Source organism: Podarcis filfolensis (genome assembly GCF_964270895.1).
Source record: "Podarcis filfolensis genome assembly, chromosome: 4".
Classification (NCBI taxonomy): Eukaryota; Metazoa; Chordata; class Lepidosauria; order Squamata; family Lacertidae; genus Podarcis; species Podarcis filfolensis.
The window spans coordinates 7,925,740-7,948,077 of NC_139607.1; positions in this window are offsets into that span (position 1 = coordinate 7,925,740).

Here is a 22,338-nt window from a genome sequence, read left to right on the forward strand (position 1 = left end):
TGTCTTAGAAGTTAAATTGGGAAATATTGCATTCTCCGATATGATAAACTCGGTAGAAGATAAATTATCATGAGAAATAGTTTTAATTGATTTACCATAATAAAAGTTATGCGACTTTGAAGTGCAAATGACACATTAAAATGAATCTACAGTATGTTGATAATAAAGTGGTTTCTTTGTTAATGGAATTACTGACAGCGCAGTTGCTTACAGGAGAGCCGTCTATTGTTAAGTTGGAAGCATTGATGGGAACCAAAGATACAGAGCATTTAAATTCAAGTGTAGCTCTTTAGCTACTGTTTAGATTCCAGCAGCGCTAGCTCGAAATGCAGCGCTTAAGTAACCAACAAGTGCTCATGATAAGAGTTGGTTTTGATAGACACCCTCTAAGACGAAACAAGCTCTGTATCCTTGAATCCATTTTATCTGTGCTCTGCATTAGGGTGTAAACTCTGGGGTTCAAGTCTTGACTCTGCCATGAACACAACAAGGGGCTGCCAAATCTCTTAATATGAATCATGAACACTCCTAGTACTGGGGATAATAGTACCGGCCTACTTTGTAGGATTGCAATGAAGATTGCATGCTCGCAGAACTTTGCTGTTATTGTTATTCACCACTGATCCTGATCTTGCAATTGAACTGTTATGCAGTAGTGGAAGAAAGACAGGAGACAGATGTGTTGGCCTGCAAGCAGCCCACAACTATATGAAGCAACTCAGCCAATAAGATGCTTCACAAAAATGAATTGGATGACTAATAGAAAGATAATCAAGTATAGCAGAGCAGGGCAAGTGAAGATAATCCCATTGCCATGTGCTGGATTTGGACCTGAAAAGAGGAATGGTCAGTAACTCTGTTCCCACCCACTGACTTGCGGTAGTGAGCTTAACCTCTGCCAATTTATGTATTTATCTATTAAATGTGTATTCCCCCTCCCCCCCCCAAGCAGCCCTGGGTGGCAAGCATCGAAATGCCAAAATAATACAATTCAAAATAAAACATATTTAAAACACTTTAAAACAAGTTAGGTAAAGGTAAAGGGACCCTTGACCATTAGGTCCAGTTGTGGACGACTCTGGAGTTGTGGCGCTCATCTCGCTTTATCGGCCGAGGGAGCCGGCGTACAGCTTCCGGGTCATGTGGCCAGCATGACTAAGCCGCTTCTGGCAAACCAGAGCAGCACACGGAAATGCCGTTTACCTTCCCGCCAGAGCGGTACCTATTTATCTACTTGCACTTTGACGTGCTTTCGAACTGCTTGGTTGGCAGGATCAGGGACCGAGCAATGGGAGCTCACCCCGTCGCGGGGATTTGAACCGCCAACCTTCTGATCGGCAAGTCCTAGGCTCTGTGGTTTAACCCACAGCGCCACCCACGTCCCTTAAAACAAGTTAAACACTTCTAAAACATATTGAACATCTCAAAACACTTACAAACAATCACATGCTCTTGCAGCTATGCATTTCATGGTTGCCATGGCCAGTATCTAGCAGGCATTAAATGCAAAAGTAAATAGGAATGTTTTTAAGGTTCTCTTGAAAGTCAGTAATGAGGAGGTTGCCAGGCAGGGCCATTCTACAAATGGAGAACTACCACCAAGGCATTTTGCAGTTTGCCAACTGAGCCACAGCCAAAGGCCCCCCATGCTGATCATAGGGCCTGAGTTGGATGATACCGTGGGACAATATTGCCGATCAGAAGGTCGGCAGTTTGAATCCCTGCAACGGGGTGAGCTCCCGTTGCTCGGTCCCAGCTCCTGCCAACCTAGCAGTTCAAAAGCACCTCAAAGTGCAAGTAGATAAATAGGTACCATTTTGGCGGGAAGGTAAACGGCGTTTCCATGCGCTGCTCTGGTTTCGGTCTTCTGTTGCGCCAGAAGCGGCTTAGTCATGCTAGCCACATGACCCGGGAAAACTGTCTGTGGACAAACGCCGGCTCCCTCAGCCTGTAAAGCGAGATGCGCGCCACAACCCCATAGTCGTTCGCAACTGAACTTAACTGTCAGGGGTCCTTTGCCTCTTTTTTTTTTTTACACCAGTACTAACACCTTGAATTGGGCTTGGTAGCTTACTGGTAGCCAGCACAGAGCTTTCAGAATCAGTGACACATGTTGGGCTGCCCCACCTGCCAACCCAGCAGCTACATTCAGCAACAGCTGTAGCCTCTGGACCTTCTTCAAGGGCAGCCCCATGGATAGCACATTACAGTAGTCACGTGTGAGATCTCTAGAGCACAGACAACTGAGGCCAGGCTATCCCATTCCAGAAATCGACATCACTAGCCTAGTTTGGGTATACACACTTTTAGCCATGGGACTCCAGTGACAAGCTGGAATCCAGGAGTACTCCCAGACCATGAGTTTGTTCTTTCAGGAGGAGTGCAGCCCTCCCAAGACAGGTCTTACACCTACTTTCCAGACACAAAAATCACCTACCCACAACACTTCTGTCTTATCAGAATTCAGCTGCAGGTTATTAGCCTCAATCTACCCCTTCACTGCTTCCAGCCACTCGTGCAAAATCTTCATGGGCTCTCTTGATTCAGATAGAATGGAGAAACAATCTGTCATCAGTATCCTGATGGTGCTGTGCGCCAAATTCCTGTATGACAGCTCCCACCAGTTTCATATAGATATTTTGAAATTTTGAAATTTAGTATAGGAGATAGGGTGGACCAGGCATAGACAAACTCTGGCCCTCCAGATGTTTGGGACTACAATTCCCATCATCCCTAGCTAACAGGACCAGTGGTCAGGGATGATGGGAATTGTAGTCCCAAACATCTGGAGGGCCAGAGTTTGCCTATGCCTGGGGTGGACCATTGCAGGGTTCAAAAGCCATGGGGCCAAGCTACAATTTCCTAGTACTGTACTGCTTTCTGGTGATGATCGTGCAGGCAGGAGTAAAATACAGTTCCTCCAACTTCTATCCCTCTAAGTTATTCCAGAAGGACAATGGTGTCGAAAGCTGCTGAGACACCAAGGGGAACCAACAGGGTCACACTCTCCCTGTCTCTCTCCCAGGAGAAGGTATCAATGAGGGCAACCACAGCTGTTTGAACACCGAAACTAGGCCCAAAGTTGGAATGAAATGGGTGTAGAGATCATGGAATCTGTTTGGGCACATAAAGCCCTTTAAGAGTCCCACCAGGAGATCATGGGTGCCCCTTTCATTTTTCACTCTTTCCTACAATAAACAGTAAAGTTTTAATGAATAATTCAAATTCTATGACTGAGCCATGAGATTTCCTATAGCCGCAAGATCTTAGGACAAGGTGGACTGTCAGTTGTGCCTGCGATACATCACAAGGCATAAACTTATGCTAGTGCTGTATACAGATATGCCAGCACAAATGGTTCTGACTGTGGTGTCAAAACCAATTTTCACAAGTGGTTCCCACTCTGATCCTTAACATTTGCAAAAGAGCACCCATCTGGAATGCCAGCATCATTCATGTCATGGCTTCTGACACCGTACCAGAAATGCGATAGATTTGCCCTTCATCCTCAGGTTTTACATCAGGGCCCTAAGTGACTCTAGTGCCTGAAGAGGCACTTAATTTTATGATACTGTGTGATACACTGTAACAAATATTCAAAAGTAGAAAGGTGCAATAGATACTTTTCTAATTATCCAACTTTGTTATCACTAGGTGGATAATTACCACTGCTGTGTTGCTTTTTCGCTTTGTTTTGTTTTTGCAGTCATTTCCAAAGCAGAATTGGGGATTCCAACATTCCAAATGTTTTGATAGGAATAGTAGGATTTTGAACAGTCCTTCTTCCTTCCCATCTTCCCATTACTTTCTTTGTGTTACTATATAGAACTCATTCTGGCTGCTTGGCTCCTATTTCTTTTTTACAGCTTTTCTTTCCCAAATACACATCTACACATCCCTGATTCACACACACACACACACACACACTGTAGACTACAGCCTTTCAAATGTAAACAGAAAATTCTGTGTAATACAGAAGTTTCATGATCCATTTCCTTCCTAATTGGCTTTGCACTATTGTGGTCTATTATTCTGTAACTTTCTTTTGAAAATTGTGTCCCACTTTAATTCCCAACTTCTTTAAAAGAGAGAGAGAGAGAGAGAGAGAGATGGGCAAATATAGTTAACCAGCTAGAAATACCAGTGTGTCTGCAATTATCCTTTTAAAACCACTCATGTATCCCAGATGCTTTCAGCAGGAAAGGCTCATATCTGATTTTTAGTACCTGTTTAAACAAAAATAGATGTTTATCTCTTTAAAAATTTGCCAGGATGCTGTCACTTCCCCATTTACTAATGTTATGTTGTGACAGAATGTGTCAGCATCTCACAGAAATGAAAAGAGATATAGTCCTCTATTTAGTGAAGCTGAAAAATATGTCGTCATCAATTCAGTGAAAAGCATCTTCCCATCTGCAAATGTGGGCAAGTACAGGGATTCTAAGAGCCCGGTTTTTCTTAATGCTATAAAGGAATTTAAGAGTACCATTAAAGCCACCCTCTTCCCTTTCCCAGCATTGCTCATACTCAACATCAGGGTATTTGCTTACTAAAATGACAGTAGCACAGGGGCCAGTTCCCTGTCTGAATGAGGTTTCCTATGGGAAGATGTTGCCAGCTGACTGTGGTAGTTAGCAGCAACTTGTACATGCTACCTTCCTGGTCACCCTGAGTTCCTGCCATGTTCTTTGACTCAGAGCAGCAGAGAACTAAGAAGAGAGTGTTAAAAACACCTCTCAGCACATGACTGTAGCTGCTGTCAGAATGGCAAAACGGTACAGTCAACTAGAGGCTTCATACCACATGGGCTCTTGTGTGAATTGCCCCATTTTAGATATGTGATCAATAGACCAGGGTCAACAAACTTTTTCAGCAGGGGGCTGGTCCACTGTCCCTCAGACCATGTGGTGGGCCGGACTATATTTTGAAAAAAATAATGAACGAATTCCTATGCCCCACAAATGCATTTTAAATAAAAAGACACATTTTACTCGTGTAAAAACACACTGATTCCTGGTCCGTCCACAGGCCAGATTTAGCAGGCAATTGGGGATCCAGCCCCAAGCCTTAGTTTGCCTACCCATGCAGTAGACTCACGTATCACTCAAGACTGCAGGTAAAGGTCAAAAGTTTGAAAACCGCTGAACACTGGGGAAACCAAGGGTAGCAGGTAGCTCCCTGCCCATCCTAAACTAAAGCTGATTTATACAGGGCATGGATCATAGGTAAAACTCTTCCCCATATAAACCATCAATGTGCACTCAGCCATATTTAAGTGCACTCATCATGGGTGCACTGATAAGCCCATTCACGTGTAATGTGTGTCTGCCAAGGAGCCCCCCCCCCCCAGCTTGGCCACTGATTGCTGACATGCCATTATATACACAGAGTTTGCTTGGCTATCAGTTCACACTTTATTATCACTTCATTACTCAGTGCACAAAGACTTGTCGCAGCTGAATATGTGAACTGAGATAGTTGACAAATATTGCACTTGTGATGGCATTAGGCGAGGCAAAGGTTCTGCCTGCAATGGCTCATTCGCACATGCAAGGCATCACTTCATGGCCTCACAAAAATCCCACTGATTATAAATGCTGGAAATGGAAGAAAGCGAGGCATGAAGTTTGCTGACACTTTCATTCCGCAAGACAATTCTTCAGATGGCTAATTAGGAACCTTCCCAAATAACTTGCAGTATTATACAGTTGCAAAATCCCAACCACATAAGCCAAGATCTGCTTGATGGCTGAACAACCTGATTTTCCATAGAAATAATTTTTCAGTATGAGAATAAAGCAATTTGGTTGAAGTTGTGTTGGGAAATCTGAACTCCAGCTATTAATGCTGGAGCTTTCAAATGTCCATCTCTGCCTCTAGTATATCTTCCCAGCTCTCACCTAGATCTCATCTACAACTTCTGGCTTGCTTTCACCCAAGTCAGCTTAATCTAAAATACTATGAAGTATTGGTTTATTCTTTGAAGTAGACAATGATATATGCAGTTAGGATAATATTGGTTATATATGTATTATTTTTCATTTATGACTTCATGTTTAAAAACATTTACATCTGCCAAACATGGCTCCACAGAGCTACAGCAAACTGGTCTTCAGTCATACCTAGGCCCCATAATTGCCACTCTTGCCTGGAAAAAAGGCAAGAGGCTCGGATACCAGACAGAAGGTCTCTTTCTGTCTTGATTTTACAAAATAACACAAAGCATGCACAAGGTATTCTAAACAAAGATAAGCCTTGTAATGTCAGTAATATAAACCACCCTGGATTCTGTGCTTATTATCTGAGGAACTTCTTCATGTGCCTCCTCCACATGAAGTCCGGAGGGTGGAAACACAATAATAATAATAATAAACTTTATTTATATCCCGCCCTCCCCAGCCGAAGCCGGGCTCAGGGCGGCTAACAACAATCAAATAATCAAACAATCAAATAAACCAGCATTCTAAAAATATTTCATTATAAAAATTAATTAAAATCAAGTTGATGGCAACCATTAAGCAAAACTCTGTGCAGGTTGCCAGAGGAGGGAGTCAGGCTGCGCCCTGACCAAAGGCCTGGTGGAACAACTCTGTCTTGCAGGCCCTGCGGAAAGATGTCAGGTCCCGCAGGGCCCTAGTCTCTTGTGACAGAGCGTTCCACCAGATTGGAGCCGCAGCCGAGAAGGCCCTGGCTCTAGTTGAGGCCAGCCTAACCTCTCTGAGGCCTGGGACCTTCAGGATGTTTTTATTTGCAGACCGTAGGTTTCTTTGTGGGGCATACCAGGAGAGGCGGTCCCGTAGGTACGAGGGTCCTAGGCCGTATAGGGCTTTAAAGGTTAAAACCAGCACCTTAAATCTGATCCTGTACTCCACCGGGAGCCAGTGCAGCTGATATAGTACCGGATGAATGTGGTCTCGCAGCGAAGACCCCATAAGGAGTCTTCAGAATGGATCTTCTCTGTAGTGGATCCCTGTTTGTGGAATGTTCTCCCCAGGGACATTTGCCTGGCACCTTCATTATATATATTTTAGGCACCAAGCAAAAACCTGGCACTCTTATCTCAGAACATCCAGATGTAGGGGATGTGTTAACGCAAGACATGACACCAAGCACTTTGAAATTAAACTCATTGTTTATATGATATCACCAACCAAAAAAAACCCTCCTTTCCCTTGTTATGATGTCACTGCAAAAAGAGAAGGGATTGACACAGCAGAGGGCTTTTCCACTTTGACGAGCATAGATTGGCATATTTGCCACCAACGTGGTGGCTCTTAATTTTTCCTGGTGCACTTTACCTTTGTGATGACACAGAATTTGGGAATTACTGGCGCATAATCAAAAGCAGGCAGGATCAGGAAGAGAACAAAACTGTTTGTGTCTCTGCAATGATTGTCGATTTTGGCTTCATAATGCATGGTTGAAGTACAAGCAGGAGGTGGGCAGGGCTGGGTGTGGAAAACCTCCCGGCACAATTCTGATTCACATATTTCATACTTTACCACGAGCACTCCTAGGCTACAGCTCTCTCTCTCACACACACCAACAAATGCAAAGAAATGCAGAGCCAAGGTCACTGTATACCAAATTGCTCAAAAACAAACACTTGGGGATTTAGGATATTTATTCACTGACCCTGAAATGTCAGCTTGACACAGCTACTAATGGAGCATACCTCTCTACAAAGTTATTCCTCTATGCAAAGGTGCCACCAACTGTGAGAAGGCACCCGAGGTGCCTCCTGGAAACAATCTGCATATGTTATTTTATTGCTAGGTCTCATAAATCAACATTATAGGGAGGGGGAAATGAGTAGAATTTCATACTATTTTAGAACTAGGGGAGAACCAGAATGACACATTCTTGAGGGCCCCATGACACCAGCAGCACACTGCTTAAACTTTTAACTGTTTTATTGTGAGTGTGCTAACCTAATAAAGGTAAAAGAGAAGGAAGCAAGAGCTAATTTATCAGCTAGATAATTAGTGTGTGAATTGAGTAAATCTAATACGATTTCTTTAAAAATATACATTTCTGGTTTGTTCCTGTCATTTGGGAAAGCCAAATTTATGTGGTATTCGACCATCACCAGGGATAACCTCTGGGACATTTCTGGAGGCTGATGAAGATTTGGTTCTGCCAAGTATTCTTTTGTGCTACTGCTACTATTACTACTATGGGGACGCGGGTGGCGCTGTGGTTTAAACCACTGTGCCGCTTGGACTTGCCAATCGGAAGGTCTTGGTTCGAGGCCCCGCAATGGGGTGAGCTCCCGTTGTTCGGTCCCAGCTCCTCCCCACCTAGCAGTGCAAGTAGATAAATAGGTACTGCTCCGGTGGGAAGGTAAATGGCGTTTCCATGTGCTGCTCTGGCTTCGCCAGAAACGGCTTAATCATGCTGGCCACATGACCTGGAAAAACTGTCTGCAGAAGCAGACAAACGCTGGCTCCCTCGGCCTGTAAAGCGAGATGAGCGCCGCAACCCCAGAGTCGTTAGTGACTGGACTTAGCTGTCAGGGGTCCCTTTACCTTTACCTTTACCTTTACTATTATTACTATTACTACTACTACAGCCTGAATATTAAGTTCTACATTTTCTAAACCTATTATGCATCCTGATTCTTGCACCTAGAATCCCAGACTCTCAATCTATTTGCCACATGGATGTGAATAAGAAATGAGTCTTAAAAGGACAGGTGGAGCATTGCAATGTCTCTGCTATTTATTGAATCACCATAAAGAATGCATGCAGGCATGCCCCAATGTCTCATTAATGCAACCCATGGGGAAGACACATATCCCAGAGTTAGAGCCCATAGATTAAGAAGCATATTAAATAATAGACATCTAACCACCTATTTTAAAAACAGAACTGAGGCTTATGTCTATCAAACTCTTAGAGAGCTGCTACTGGTCAAAATCAGTGCTTAACTAGGATGGGCCAATGGTCTGATTCGGAATAAGCCAGCCTCATGTGTTCCAAAGTCCAAGGTGTCTTCTCAACTTCTTCTTGTGTGTCTGCTGTATGCTAGATCTTTCTTTTGATTTCCAGGATCATATTCCCAGTCCAGTTGAGAATGACAGCTACATATGCAATTTTCCCCAAGAACAACTAATGAGGGCGAAGACGTTTTAAGCTACTTGTACAAATTAGTTATTGTCCATTCTTTCAATTTAAAATGGAGACATGCACTAATTGCTTTATTATCAGGCAATACTGTGATTCTATTATGTTGTGGTGAGCTTTCAAGGTTGTCAATTCCAGATAGCATTGTTCTTTATCTCAACTATTATTTTAAGACAATGTGACAGGCTGAACACACACATACAAATGCATAATACTATGTGTCTCAGCAGCTGGGTGGTTAACATGCATCCTAATCACATGCTCATGCACAGTCATCCCTCCTCCCATTTATAATGCCTGGGTAGGGCTTTAGTATTCTGAATATTCCATTTAGTTAACATGGCTAACAGTCACTGATAGCTCTGTTGTCTGTATGAAGCAGACATATATATTGAGTCCAGCCATTACATATACTTAAGATCCACTGACTTGAATAGGACAAACAGCACAGTTCCAAGTGAGTCTATTCAGAAGTAAGTCCCATTCAATTCAGGTGTGCATAGGGTGGCAGCTTTAAATCCTTTTAACTGATTATTATCACTACCACTTTTACTGCTGCTGCTACTATTAATAGCCTGCCCTTCACCAAATGGTTCCAGGCTGGGTTACAAAAATATCACAATTTAAAACAAATACAAGTTACATGAAGATCATAAATTAAAACCACAAAAGAACTATGGCAAAAGTATATGATGAGCAAAAGCATGGCACTGCACAACAGCAGGCTGACCTCTTTAATGTTAGCCTGGATTCAAACTGACATGCAAAATAATAATTATAGATATGCTAAAGGTAAAGGGACCCCTGACCATTAGGTCCAGGCGTGGCCAACTCTGGGGTTGTGGCGCTCATCTCGTTTTATTGGCCAAGGGAGCCGGCGTACAGCTTCCAGGTCATGTGGCCAGCATGACTAAGCCGCTTCTGGCGAACCAGAGCAGCACACGGAAACGCCGTTTACCTTCCCGCCGGAGCGGTACCTATTCATCTACTTGCACTTTTACGTGCTTTCGAACTGCTAGGTTGGCAGGAGCAGGGACCGAGCAACGGGAGCTCACCCCATCGCAGGGATTCAAACCTCCGTCCTTCTGATCGGCAAGTCCTAGGCTCTATGGTTTCACCCACAGCGCCACCTGCGTCCCATAGATATGCTACCTCTGTGAAAATTGCATATCTGCTTTTGCAGGGAAGTGTTTTGGAAACAGAAGAGTGTACCACAAAGGAAGGAATATAACACATTGCTCCAGTTACTGAACAGAGCATGGCTATTTCAAGAACACCATTCCTTAGCTTCTGCTGGAGCCTGGAGCCTGTGTGGGTCTCTTTCAAAAATTAGCTAGGCTGTGACGGTTAGCAGAAATAAACTGAGTGCTGAGGCATAACAACAAAATTGTATGCTGATAACCACCAGTGATGAGTCATGCTATGACTGGGTAAGAACCAAAATAATGGGGTCATGCTCCCATCCCATGTTTCCCAGAACCACAAATGTGATTGAATCACTTAATTTTCACAGCCTGTTTTGAACTCCTGGCACAAGGCACTTATATGCATTGCTTATTTTAAGTGTGTTTGGATTGCTGGTATTTATATAATAATGTGGCTTGGGGTGGGGGTTGTGTATTGGATGAACATTTAAATGCAGCCAGATCATTTTTAGATCCTGACTTTGGTTTGTAGAGAGAAAGAAAAAACACAAACTACTTAGAATAGTGGAAAACATAGGGGTAAGAAATGTTATAATCCCGCTCTGTTCAGTGTATGGGAAGCATTTAGTTAATCCTGTCACCAGAAATAAAGAGGTACATCTTTCAAAAGTCATTCCTAGCGGTATAAAATCCAACAGGGAAACATTGGTTAAATGAACTGCAACAAGTAGAACTGCTATGATTTTGATACAAATCTCTAAACTGACATCTTGCTAAGAACACTGGTTTTTCAAGGAAGGTATTTTGTGACTGTTTCATAATATTATTCTGTGTATCTGACATCATTCTTATCTATGGGGAAATTGCACCAAATCTCTGATGAACAAGAATGTAGTGGCATAAATACTGGTGTTCAACCCCCTACCTTAAGAAATGTGACTGATTTTAATGAAATTATCTTTGCTTTCCAATGAAATTCCACTGAATGGAGTTTGGATCTGTTGTATCTTACACCAGTATAACTTGTAGAGATGGAGGAAAAATTCAGTTTCATCCACATTTTAATGTGAACCAATGTAATTTCATAGAATCATAGAACTGTAGAGTTGGCAGGGATCCCGAGGGTAGGGATCCCTGCAATGCAGGAATCTCAGCTAAAACATCCATGACAGATGTCCATCCAACCTCTGCTTTTAAATCTCTCCAGTGAAGGAGAGTCCACCACCATCCAGTGAAGTTCATTCCACTGTCAAACAGCTCTTACTGTCAGAAAGTTATTCTTGGTGTTCAGCTGGAATCTCCTTTCTTGTAGCTTGAATCCATTGGTTCGGGTACTACCCTCCAGAGCATCTTCCATGCTCCATCTTCCATGTGACAGCCCTTTAGATATTTGAAGGTGGCTCTCTTCTCGGTCTCCTCTTTATCAGGCTAAAGATACCCAACTCCCTCAACCATTCCTCATAAGGCTTGATTTCCAGACCCTTGATGATCTTGGTTGCCCTCCTTTGCGCATGTTCCAGCGTCACTATCCTTCTTAATTTGTGGTGCCCAGAACCACAGTACTATAGGTGTGGTCTGGCCAAGGCATTTTTTACACATTTGCTGGCTTTAATTAAGTCAGCAACTATATTCTCCTTATTAGTCCTGCCCATCAGGTTTCAAGTTAATAAAGAGAAACAAGGCCAGGTCCCCTTCTTGCCAGCTTCCTGTACCCCAAGACAGCCAGGTGTTTCCACACTGGGAAAGCCTGATTTTTATTTCTAGCCCAGAAAGAAACTGAACACACATCAAATCAGTATTTAAGCTTCTAGAAGATGGCAAACCATGTTAATGAATCCTTATTCCCTTGAGGTTCATTACTTCTGTGGAAAGAATGCCTTGTTTGCAAAGGCATTTTTTTTCTGCCTGACCTTCAGTTCAGAAGCTCTGCCCACCTCTCAAGCAATCATTAAGTATACCTCTTTGCTCTTTATGTATCTTCCTGGCAAACTGAGTTAACAAGTTTAGCATTACTGCAATGCACTGCCCAGCCAATGCAAAGATACCACTTAGTATATGTTTGCTACTTAAGTAGAATCCTTGTTCATTTCCTTCCTTTGTTTTGATTTGCTTGTGCAAATTTGCCTGGTTAGAAAGTATCAGTTGCATTCATTTCCCAAAAGGCCATTTATTTATAGCCCTACCTAAGCTATTTGCTCAGTAGGTTCCATTCTAAATTGAATGTTGTAACTGAGTAGTGGGTTACCTGTATATAGTGGCTCAAATTTTAGGAGACCAGAACTCAAAATATGCAGTCCAACTCTAGCACAGGGTTATTGTGTTAGAGTTGAAATAAGTGTTGAAGGCTACAATCTTCCACACACTGACTTGGTAGAGAGAAGAGTAAGTGCCACACTTTTTAACAACAACAAAAAGAGGTCTGGTACTGCATACCTTTGAGTACCCCCTGAAAAAAGCATTGCTTTTATATTTGTTGGAAGCCACCCAAAATCTGAATATCATATAAATACTATAATAGATAATTCATTTCATGGATAGGCTTAAATAGTAGATAATTAATGGTGACCAGGTTCCTTGAAAGAGCACCTGTACAGACCTGTAAAATGGCTTAGACCATCTGGATAAATTCTACTTATGTCACCAGACCTCACAAAATATCATTGGGCTGTAATCCAAAAATGGGCATTTTCTCCTATTAGCCCTGTATTATGAAATGCCCTTCCCTCTGCTATACTTAAAGCAGCAACCACTGAACATATCGTTCCCCCCTAGCTTTCCTTGACCCATAAGATCAGACCCTGTTTTATTCGCTTGAGACCCCTGAAATTGTGTTTTATTGTTTTATATGCTTTTCTACTACTCATTTGAGGATCTTGGAGAATCTCGTTTTCTACCTCCGCCCCCTTTCAAATCCCCATCTTTCCTCACAAACAGTGTGTGGGTTATTTGAAAAGTTTGAGAAAACATGTTTTAAAGCCTTAAAAATAAGTGCCAGAAAAATAATAAAAAAGGAATTTATTACACTTTTAAAATGGTATTATCACTTAACAAGTATCTTGACAAATGTTCAGTCATGACTAATAAAATAAGATTAACCATATGAATTGCAGCATTTTTTTCTCAATCCTCAATAGCATTTGAGCTGTAAAGTATAGAATCAATGTTTAGTGTAAATAAGAAATTCTCTTTCATTGTTCCTGTGACGCATACTCGACATATTGAAGGTAAGGAGAATAAAGTTGCAGGAAGCCACAATAATCCTTCCTGTAAATTTCTTTACTGCAGAGAATATTGGACAGACATCGGTCTAATAAAGTCATTTCGGTTGTGTTTCCTGGATTTCCTTGGCAGTGACACCCTGCCATCTTACAGTGGCCCCAAGGCATTCCAGGAAGAGTGGTCATCAGGAAGTTACTACGGGTTCTCTCCACAGCTATCGTGCCAGCTATACTTCCTGAAATATTCAGTAAGGTAAGGAGCAATCTTCTTCGTGAAATTTACACACAGAGAGCAGCAGCAGCAAAATAATAATATTAATGCATTTCTTTTTGCAAGGAAATGAAATGAGAAATGAAACAGAGGGATTTGGGTACAGCTTTAACCTGCACTCAGGATTCTCCAGACTGATGGTGGTTGTTTCTTGCACCATGACATGTCCCACCAGATTCTTGGCCAAGTTGTGGGAATGTTGAGGGTGGCAGGAGATGATATATGGATTATTAATATCCTTACTAACTTGTGCTAGCAAGTTTCTTTATAAAGAAGAGTTACATTCCGCTTCTTACACAGCAAAAAACTGGTTGCAGACTCGTGTGAGCCTCTTAAGGCAATTAACAATTCAATCTGGCTTGGCCAGATTGAGACATGTTCTGTTATTCCTGGTAAGACCCCTTTTATCCCTCCTGAAAGAATAAAGGCACCAATCTTATTCATAAGTAACAAAAAGTAGTTTTACTCACGATCAGGCAGAGCACGGTGTGATCCCTGAACGCAGGCTTTAGGCTTAAAGTTACAAACATGTACAAACAGGTTTACCCCATATGGGAGATCACCTGGGGGACAGTCCAGGTGAATCAGGAAGTTCGCAGCACAAAAAAGAAGATCAGAGAGAGAGAGGTGGCTTCGTAACTTAGCCTTTTACCAGGTCTGGAAAGGTCCCGCCCACTTACTAGTCACATGCAAGGAAGGATGCTCCAGCCAGGTGTAACAGGAAGTTCAACAGACTGGACCAACATCCCTTGCATGACCACTCTAGCAAAGCAGGTAATGTTTTAAATCCTCACCTGGGACTTTCCTTCCCTGACAGCGCCATGACACTTGTCTTCTGTTGTTGTTGTTGTAGTAGTAGTAGTAGTAGTAGTAGTAGTAGTAGTATTGGGTTAGAACAAATTTCAGTTTTGAAAGCATCTAAAACAAATTAAAGTCCCACAGATAGGTTGGCTCTGACTTGGCTCTGATTCGGGAAACCTTCCTCCTGTTAGTTGCAGTTGGGAATTAAAGAACCAAGAGGAGTCATACCCAGGTCCCACCAAGAGCAGCGCACACGGAAGGAGGAAAAACAAGTCATTTGCTATAAGTATATAAACTAGCAAGTATTTTTTATGTTCTGGGAGAAAACTATAATATACAATTTATTCAGTGGAACCATCAAACACCCCTTTTCTCCTCATATGTTCCCATGTCAGAATAATTCCATGAGACTGAACCTTCTGTTTATCCAATTTTCTGCTTATTAGTAAGCCTGGAAATTCTCAGGACATTTCAGTAAATGAGGCTAACCAACGCCTGATGCATAACATTGAGATAAAAGCTGCAGGAGTGTTAAGGCAGATCTAAATGATGTTTAAGCCACAGATGAAATGTTTCATCCCAGCAAGGACCATAGAGAAGATTAAGTGTGACCACATGAAATGGTGACAATGGGCATAAAGTGTTTGGGACGCTTATAGCTGGTGTTAACACAATGTAAAAGCAACAGGAGAACTCCAAACACTTCTGTAGAAGGAAACAAAAGTATCCCCAAGAGCCCAGAGAGGATAAAGACTAGCCAACATCTTTTACTGCCAACAGATAGGGACTTGTGTGCTTTAAGTAAAATCTTCACTTATTTGCACAGCTAAGTGTCTGTGACTTATTCTAGCCTAAGTATTTTCATGGGAAACATTTGTTCAAAGACGGATGAGGATAGATTCAAAATCTAACCAAGTTTGAATGTGCTCAGTAACAATTGCCATTATGCTTAACTCCCTCTTCCATATTTCTCTTCCAAGTATCCTCTATCAATAACCTTCTGCTATTGTTATAAATAATTGAAAGGAGATGGTTAATAAATATATATTACAAGATCTGTTGTTTCAGGAAAAAAGAGTAACGATTGCCCTGCATTGACAGTATTGATATGGCTTATTATAAAAGTAACTAAAATCTAATGCTGTAGCTTAGATCCTAAGAACCAGCGGCAGAGTTCCAAGTGGGATGATATATTTCTACTGGTGTTCAGTACAGCCAACCTATGTTCAATACAGCTTGAAGTGTCTTAGTCCTAACCTTGGAAAAATGTGGACAGATGTGTCAGTTTCAGTTTCTTTTAGCATCACATATATTTCCAGCTAAAGTTCAGTTAACCAGATTTCCACTTTGCATTAAATAAAAAGTCCTCACTTAAAAGAAAAAGTCAGTAATTTAGTGCCCATTTATTTGTGCAAGCATTTTCCATAAATGGACTGCATTTTTGTATGTTATTTTCATTAAAAATTGTATTTTTATGTAGACTTTCCCCTAATGTTCACATTTTTGGCTGAGGAAGCCACATTGCAAAATTCAGAATTTCAAAGGAGAGCTGTGTTTCAGTTTTCATATTGTTTCAGGAAGTGCAAATCAGTTAGGCTTGTGTTAAAATGTGAACTAAACTGATTTTCTTCCCCCATCCATCTTTGTATGGGTCAATGGAATGAATAATTATTGAAAAATTGAGGGGGACTTTCCCCCTGAATCTGAGGCTCATAATACCCTAAGGTGAAAGCACACTCTGGCTCACTCAGTACAAACTCCACTCTAAACCAAGGCACTTATCTTCATTTTCCATCTTTTTTTCTCTGTGGTCCAAATTAATGCACAGCAGCCCTGAATATTCAGACTGAAACGTAACTCAAGACAGATACTCTGCACTAAAGGCAAGCTATTTTTTTCTTCACATCATCAAACCAATATTTTATCTTGCAGAGATACAAGACATTATTGTTTAGCATGTTGTAATTTACACAACAAAACAAATGTTAGCACCCATGTCAGCTTCCTCTATCTGATAATCAAATGTTTTCACATTGAATAGGATTATACAAGCAGTGTGATTTGAATAATTAAATATATTTGTTTAAATAAACATAAAATAGGGGTTGTTATTTTTAAGGGAGAAAAAGAGACAGCTGCCGTGTCAGTGTATAAAAAAAAATGAGATCATTATCACCGTATACTGAAGGAGTAAAGGAGAATGAAAACCAACAGTTCTGCCATAATTATTTCATTCGGATATATATGTGGAGGGATGAAAGTGGGAGATCAGTAACAGATTGCTAGCGAAACAGAGAGTGTGCTCAAGCAGTTGAAGGCGATAACGTTTCAGAAAAGGAAAAGTCGAAATGCCTCAGAAAACATAAGTAAGCTAAGCATTTCTCTCTGTGACTTGAGGCAGGGCACCAGCAAAAAAAAATAGGTAAAATGTACATTTTGTCAATTCAGTGCACAGTCATTGATCTCTGTTGAGTGTTGAGCCTAATGAGGCAAATAGAATAACATCATAATGGTTCTTTCATATGTGCAAAGTCTAGGCTTCAACTGTGGTGCAGAACTAAGCCACAGCTCATAAATAAAGGGACAGCCTTTGGAATGAAGAGAGAACTCTCGTTTCAAATGAACATGTGCGAGCGTCAGTCCCTGGAAATGAGGCTTATTGGCACCACACAAACACGTACGCACACCCAAAGTCAACCCTTGCTTCTTTAATGTCACCATTAAAAGATGACACAAATATTTAATATTCACAAATATTAAAGCCGCCAGATATATTTCACAGACAGCTATAATGGCTGCTGTAATGTTAACAATTCCTTATTAATTTTTGTAGACAACAAGCCACTTGCTCAGGGAAATACACTGATTTGAACAGCACTAACTCAGGAACAAATTACTTCGACATCACAGCCTTCATCCTAGGGATATTGGGTTCACTGTGTTGTAGGTGAAATTCTCTGAAATGTTTTCCCGTTTGAGTTGCAATGTTTTAGTAGATAAGGCAATGGGTTTGAAGCGGAAGCTCATGGAGCGATCTCAGACTAATTGTCTCAGGGTTCCAACCTTCTTCTCAGAGTTTATAGTGAAAGGAATACAATTCCAGTGGAAGGAGCCAGAATCCAGAAGTTCAAGGCTGTGGTTACCAATACTGATTGCATATGAGGCAACTTCCTGTATTCCTAACATTACAAGATGTGCCTGGTTATGACAACAGGAAACTTTACATTTGGGCCGGGCTGGTACCCAAAGTGGATGCCCCATTTACTGCACTGAGCTCTTGGGAGAAACAGCTGCTGCAAATTTAATAAGTCTGTAAAAGATGAAAGTTCACTGGCCCTTTTTTGGTGGCTTCCATCAGTTACAAAAGAACGAGACATGGGAATTTACTGGCCTGGCAAATGAAACCATTTATGTATCAATGACTCGCAAACAATTGGACATTATCTCATCCCAATTCCCCTCTGATTTACTTTTGCGAAACATTTATTTTCCTCAGGCTGCCACTTGCATTATTACTTTTATTGTACTGAGGTTTAGGGGGGGGACCCACTCTAATGAGGGTTATTATAGACCTGTATAGAAGCAACATGAATATTCATGCTGAGGATGCTATTACAGAACTTGAAAAGTATTGTTCTGTTTTGATAGTTCATTGTTTCAAACTCTTCCTTAAATGATAGCTTAGTGGCAACCAATGGTCTAGGGGAATTTGATATATTAATCCTGACCTTTCTCTGAAAGAAAATTAGAAAATGTATATTTATCAGGTTCAGTACAATTTGCAAAGCCAAGAAGAGTTGAAGTGTTTCTTTTTTACAGAAGGCAATCTATAGTAGCACTACAATGGGATTACAGTGCAGGAGGCCACTGTGTACTCTTTCCTCATAGGGCAAGAGATATTCCTTGTAAGTGCTTCTTATGCCCCTCATTTCCATTGCCACATTTTGTGATTATAAGGAAATAAATAAATGATATATGAGAGGAAGATACCACTGATATAGGCCACATCTGCACTACATATTTGAAGCACTGCGATAACACATTAACAGATGTGTCTCCCCCCAAAGAATGTTGAGGATTGAGTTGTTAGGAGACCCCTAATTACCTCTCAGCGGTACAATTTCCAGAGTTTGCTGTAAAGAGGGTTAAGCCACACTGGGAATTGTAGGTCTGTAAGGGGAATAGGTGGGACGTGGGTGGCGCTGTGGGTTAAACCACTGAGCCTAGGGCTTGCTGATCAGAAGGTCGGCGGTTCAAATCCCCGCGAGGGGGTGAGCTCCCGTTGCTCGGTCCCTGCTCCTGCCAACCTAGCAGTTCGAAAGCACCTCAAAGTGCAAGTAGATAAATAGGTACCGCTCCGGCGGGAAGGTAAACGGCGTTTCCGTGCGCTGCTCTGGTTCGCCAGAAGCGGCTTAGTCATGCTGGCCACATGACCTGGAAGCTGTACACTGGCTCCCTCGGCCAATAAAGCGAGATGAGCGCCGCAACCCCAGAGTCGGCCATGACCGGACCTAATGGTCAGGGGTCCCTTTACCTTTACCTAAGGGACCTTTAACAAACTACTATTCCCATAATTCCTTGAGGGGAATCTTTGAGTCGCATCCTAGTGCTTTAAATAAGTAGGGTGGATAGGGCCACAGAGGTGGAATTGTATACTTTTTCAGGTATACTGTCCCGCATGCCTAAATTACCTTCACAAGTACCATTAACTATGAACTCTGTTAACTAGCACAAAATGTTGGCATAGGTTTGGAGCATATCTGCCTTTGGGGGAGGGTATTAACCACAAATCCCTATTTGATGTGTCTTGGTGTCAGTTGGGGATGGTAACACAGAACCCAGTTTTTGTGGCACAAACCTAGCTGAAAACTTTGGCCTAGATTAGCAAGAGGACGGATTGGGAGTTTGCAGCTAATGGAGCTCTATCCATATAGGGTAACACAAGTCACATGCCCCAGCACCTCTGCCCCAAATCTTCCTGCACTGAGCCCTGGTTCCCAGTCACAGGACGGGATAGAAGTTTGTTCAGCCAAAGATGCATACAATATCCCTTCAGATCTTTTCACTCAGTCCAGGTGTGAAGCCTTTCCACCAATGTAATGAATGAGCACCTGAACAGGGTTGTTATGGGTGTAAAGGGGACTCCGAAAATCAAGCTTTAGTTCGGTTTAGAAGCAGCAGCAGACAGAGCAGAACATGACATATATCTGGTGAAATAAGGGGAACATTTCCAATATTTTGTGATTTGGGCAATATTAGCTGATAATTTACTCCCCAAAATCCAAAGATAATATGAAAGTGGCATACTATACTACCTATGAAAGCATCATTATTTGGGGAGGGGGCATTGGAAGAGTATGTTTTCCTTAAAGCACAAAATGCATACGGTATATATTCATGTGTACATACATCAAGTGCTGGGGGGTGTTAATTGTAGGAGGAAACAGTTGCTGAACCAGCATTCTTCATTAAGTGCTTGGAATCTATTCCATTCTAATTTCAAAAGAGTCCAAATTGGTCAATGCTCAAGGTGCCCCATAAAGTCTCTCCTACTGGGCAGGTGTTTAAAGAGAAGTGAATATGTTGGGTTGATGGAGGCTTGAGGTCTTTCTTTGGCAGACTGAAAAATTGGACATTTTTATTTGCAAATAGATATTTGCTGATGGTCTGCTGTGTCATAGATGGAGTAGCTGCAGCTATTTAGGACTTATGGCTATGAATCTACATTTAATTGTTGGCAAGATGCAAGGAATAATGGTCAGTAGCTTAGCTTTTATTTTATTTTTTTAAAACATGTTTAATGTTATCCCTTCACACTTGTGCACGATAATTTTGATATCAAGTCCTGCACCTAAAGCAGGAAACATAATATTAACTATTCACAATTACTACAGTTGCTTTTCAATATTATAGTGCAATATCTAAGTGGGACCAACCATTACTTAAGGGGACAAGACCTATTATAATAATCCTTACCTGGACTGACTTACAAAGTCAGTTTTCTCATGCTGAGTAAAATTAACTGAATACCGCCCAGACTGTCTGGTTTTAGTGATACCATTTTTCAGTTCCAGACTGGGACAAATACTACAAATCCTCAATTCATGCCTACCCAGCCTGCTTGTAGCAGTCTGCAGCTGCCTTGACTTAATCTGGATTTGGCACAGATTGGCACATGTTGTCCCAATTTGGTTTGGGAATTGGACAAATCGGTTGCACAACCCACAGTCCACACCAGATTTCCTGCTTCTGACTGCGCTACAGCTAACGGGTGCAGAAGAATGCCAGAATCATCACCTTTGCCCAGGGAGAGCACAATCTCTGAAGCTCTGCTCAGAACATCAGTGTGTTCAACAAGCATGCAGTAGAGACCATTGGGATTGAGGAGCCTCTTTTTGTTATGGAGTTTCCCTCTGTGTTTTAAAAACACAGGTGCTCCCTGCTCCACAAGGTCACCCTACAACTTGGGGACAGTTACATGAAGGCCAAACGGGGACAGAAATAACATGCTCATTTCTGCAGCCTCACTTGCATGGTTAGTGAACATGCTGGTTGAAGAAAGGTTGATTGACTGGGTAAAGGAATCTGTGAGTAAAGGGGAACATGGGATGCAATCTTAAGGGATACTAGGCAATTGTCTTTTCACCGTTCTAAAACAAGGGTGGGGATACATGTTGCTCTCCTAATGCTGTCAGACTACAGCCAAGCCGTCTGAGGCTAATGTGACTTTGAATCATAGAATCATAAAATAGTAGCGCTGGAAGGGACATCAGGAGTTGGACAGGAATAAAGGAACGTCTGAAGGCCAGAGATTCTAGAACTTGATAAAGCAAGTAAATCTCCAGGTAGGACTCAGAAATGTACGTTTTTGAATAAAATGCTCTATTGCCTTTAATTCGGGAACAGGGAGGTATTATGAGAATACTTGAGCCTAGGGCTTGCCAATCAGAAGGTTGGTGGTTCAAATCCCCGCAATGGGGTGAGCTCCCGTTGCTCGGTCCCTGCTCCTGCCAACCTAGCAGTTTGAAAGCACGTCAAAGTGCAAGTAGATAAATAGGTACCGCTCCGGCGGGAAGGTAAACAGTGTTTCCATGCGCTGCTCTGGTTTCCCCAGAAGCGGCTTAGTCATGCTGGCCACATGACCCGGAAAAACTGTCTGTGGACAAACGCCGGATCCCTCAGCCAGTAAAGCGAGATGAGCGCCGCAACCCCATAGTCGCCTTTGACTGGTCTTAACCATCCAGGGGTCCTTTAGCTTTACCTTTATGAGAATACTGGGTTAGGCTTATGCATCAAGGGTGGTCATTAATGGAGAAGCTTCATTTTTAGAAGCAGAATGTCTCTAGGAATAAACAAAGGGGGATGGATGCTGCAGTGATAGCTCATGTTTGCATGTGATGGAGGCAGCAATGTGCGGCCAGTGAGCACAAAGCTGCCTTCATCAGGACATGTATGGTGTTGGTGGCAAGTTAGGGGAGCTGCAGAGCAACATGTATCTGCAGACATGCCCCTGCCACCCCAGAGCCCCCCCCCCAAATTTTCTGCTACCTCATCCCAGCCCCATCCTGATGAGTACAGGCTCACCACCATCAAGAGGAGGCGGGTGTCCCCACCTCCCTCACAAGGCTCACCACTGGACGACTGGCTTTGCTACCTGCCTGTGAGCTTCCAGAGGCATCTGGCTGACTGTGTTCGGAATTTGTATATTCTAGACTAGAGAGATCTTGGTTTGCTCCAGTAAAACTTTATGTTGTTATGGTTAGCAAACCCTTCAATA